We start from the raw sequence: 3,674 nt of genomic DNA on the forward strand, positions 1-3,674 counted from the left end.
ACTGTCACATGGTTGATTTTATTTGCCAATTTGGGAGAATTTAGAATCACTCTGAAGCACTCTCACCCCACAGGCATCTGTAAAATCCTTTCAAGAAAGTAACTGATGGGGAAGACCCACCCTACAGGCAGGCACCACCAATAGGCAACCCAGAGACAAAGCAGCCAATGAGAGAGCAAACCCAGAGACAAGCTGTCCAATGAGAGAGCAGTGTGGGTGTAATTGTGTTTCCTCTTGAACTTGCTGCTGACCTCCGCTGCTGCCAAGAGTCTCCGTCTGGCCTTTCAACTGAACTGAAAGTCAGACAGAGACTCTGCAGGGAGTTCCAGGCCTTCATTGCTAGATGGGGACTGCTGAGACCAGCTTCCTGGACTGAGCAGCAATGGGGTTCTCAGCTCCTCAGGGCTCAGTTGGCTAGACTACTCAACTCCTATTGTGTACTGTTTCAATAATGGCCCAGATGTATGTATGCGTTCTGTCGGTCTGCTCCTCTAGAGAGCTCTGCTTGATGTACCTTCCTAGGCTACAGAATATCAGACTGTTCTTTTCTGAAGCCAATATAATTCATGGTGGTGGAGTAGACTGATTTTTCGGCCGTTTGTCACCTACGATGCTGATTATGCCTCTGGTGACATGATTGATGTGGAAGGTGGTACATTCATCAGAGACCAAGCTTCCTGAGAGAAGATGCGGCTTTTGCAACTCCAAAGCCACATCGCTCTGGCCCACTGTCCTCCCAGGTGTAGGCAGAAGGCCTTTTGCCATCTCTTGGCCACAGGAGGATTTATGAGCCTGGTACGTACGTATGCCACACTCGGGGGAAAAAATGCTAGTAGTTCTGTCAAGGGTGCAATGGGATGAATGATCTCAGACCACTCGGGCGGGTCTGAAACTGGTCATGGTGCCGGCAACTAGCTGAACTCTATGGTCCATTTTAAAGCAATCACCGTTTGACATATGATTCTAATTAAAACAGCTCAATGTAAAATAAGAGAAAAACAAGGCCCCCCCATGCATATATAAAATCTCCATATTATTTGCACTTTTTGGAAACTGGAGCCAGCATGAGGCTGAGCCAGATGTGTGCTTCTATAGTTGCCGTGATATATTATAATGGTACTGTGATCATAATGTAACCTATTATTACGGAGCCATTAAAATCGTGTTTGTGAGTGGCTTTTAATGAAATGGAACCACGGTTTTAATAGAGTCTTAAATTTAAAAGGCTATAAAATTGCATACCCCGTTACTATATTCTATACAATATATAGAAATGTATAGTTGTTGGATTAGAGATTTCTAATAGTTAAGATGTAGGCACGATTGAATGCTTTAGAATAAATGGCTTTTTAAGTAACATCGGTACATCTATAAAACATAATGCTGCTTAGCCACTTAGAAGAATAATGCAGAAGTTTATGTATAACTAGTGGCTATGTGGGTATGGTAACAGCCCAGGACTGCTGGTGGGAGGCAGCACAAATGTCGAGCCATAAGACTTGTTGGACAGTGTCTTCTGGATCATTTCCTATTACTGCAAACATCTCCAGTGATTCACAGAAAAGAATAATCCACTTTAGTGCTGTGGCTGTGGCTCCGTGGGTGGAGTGCGCACCTAGCATGCATGAAGCTTGTGCTGAAACTACATAAAAGCTGGGAGGTCCTGAGTTCAAATCCCAGCAAGCACATGGTGGCTCGCAACCATCTGTAATGGGATCTGATGCCCTCTTCTGGTGTGTCTGAACACAGCGACAGTGCACTCACATACAATAAATAAATCTTAAAAAAAAAAAAAAGCTGGGTGGGGAGATGTATAGGATGAAGGTCAGAGGTTCAAGGTCATCCTGGGCTAGCCTGGGTTATCATATGAGACCTTGTCTAAGAAAGCCAAAACAGTAATAATCATGCTAATAAGATTCACATTTCAGAGTGGTTTGGGTTCACAGTCAAAGTGAGCAGAGGACTCAGAGTGTGTATCCATCTTGGTCCCTCCACACAGTTTCTCCCCACTGCCATGTGACCAGTGGGTCTGCACCAACTCTTGTTTGTCGGGAACCGTCACAGGACAAGCTAATAGCTCTCAGGTGACCTTCCTGAGATGACTGCCTTAGACGAACTCTGATAGGCAAGGCCCAGGAGAAAATCATTTTAGGAAAGATTCCTGTCACTAATATGCTTTTCCTGTTATTATTAAACATATATGACAAACACTAGATCTACGAAGATGCACTGTCTTATTTACATAGACAAATAGATGATTTCTTAAGTCTTAACGATGATTCTATAAGAATTTCTAAAATTATATCAGTATTTATTAAGCTCTTGTATATGGGACTGCTATTAGGTCCTTTCTGATAGTCAAACTACAATGAGAACTCTGCCAGTCTCCCCTGTGTCACCAGTTAATTGCTCTTAGATGGTAACCAGACTTTCTACTACTCAGAACACATTCCAAGAGGTTGTAAAACTATTAACCAAAGGTCAGAAAAAGGGAGCTAACAATTTATTATAGGTGCTAGGACAGAAGATAAAATATTGACTGGGTTTATCTCTAGAAAACTTCACTAATAACTTAGTTATGGTTTTAAACCTTCTGTGAACCTGTGGAGCTGAGACAGGTGATGGATGTTTAGCCAGATAATTACTCCTAATGGATATGCAAGCAAGCATTCTCTGGTGTAAACTTCTATTTCGATTTATCATTTGATTTTATGTGCGAACTTGTGATGAACTTTTTAACACATGATCATGTATTCTGAAAAGTGTATAAGTGCTGAGGACAAAAGAAGAGTCACAACTGAACTCAAGAAGAACTTAGTATAGGAATAGCATTGGGAGAAAAAGCATCGAGAGTAAGAGCATTGTTGGGACATGAGAGCAGGAAAAGAGAGCAAGGTTAGAAGGAGAACGCAGAGTGGAATAACTGTAGTAACATAAAACACTAAGAGAACAATGTGCAGAATACAGAGGGGAAGAGGAAAAAGAAAAAGCCTTAGAAGGAGCAGGCAGACTTCTCCCTACCATGGGACAGAACAGGGCCTTTCTTAATAACGAGGCAGGCTTAGTCTTACTAAAGAGAACAAAGCTTTCTTCTTACAGACTTGGGTTTAATTCACTTAGCATTGAAAGGGTAGAAGATTTGTCTTTCGCTGTGCAGTAAAGATTGGAGCTCATTTTTTCCACCCAGAATGAGTGAGTTTTTTCTGTGCCAGTGCACAGTGGTCTTTTTCTCTGTATGCATATGCAAGTAGGCATGTGTGTGTGTGTGTGTGTGTGTGTGTGTGTGTGTGCGCGCGCGCGCTGAGCCCGATGGATATGTATTAATGGCTATGGGTGAATCTGTATATGAATTTATGTGAATTAATACATATTTGCTTATGTAAAAGTTTTTCCGTCTGCGAGAGTGTTATTCTCTTCTCCTGGTTCAATAGAAGTTTATTACTCCAAACGTCCCCCTAGCCTGACAAGCAGGAGGCATCTGGACAAAAAGGGAAAAGGCTCTAGGATTAATCCTTTACTTAATCTCCTGCTGTTTTAGGAAGAGGTGCTAAGTGCTAGAGACTGCAGTTTCTGGCCTCAGAGGAACACAAAAGGCAGGTCAGCTACAATAGCAAAGTAACTTGGACTTAGATAAGTAAGCTTTTTATTATACAGCAACCCTAAATACCTTGTAA

The 3,674-nt window shown here is 42.1% G+C and overlaps 1 non-coding gene across 1 annotated transcript; it reads left to right on the forward strand.

Annotated features, from left to right (window-relative positions):
- The first annotated feature begins 218 nt into the window (after nt 1-218).
- On the forward strand, nt 219-359 carry Mir6325 (microRNA 6325). Its single transcript, NR_106697.1, has one exon. It is a non-coding gene; the product is annotated as a microRNA 6325 (primary transcript).
- Nucleotides 360-3,674: the final 3,315 nt, after the last annotated feature.

Source organism: Rattus norvegicus, chromosome 11 (genome assembly GCF_036323735.1).
Source record: "Rattus norvegicus strain BN/NHsdMcwi chromosome 11, GRCr8, whole genome shotgun sequence".
NCBI lineage: Eukaryota > Metazoa > Chordata > Mammalia > Rodentia > Muridae > Rattus > Rattus norvegicus.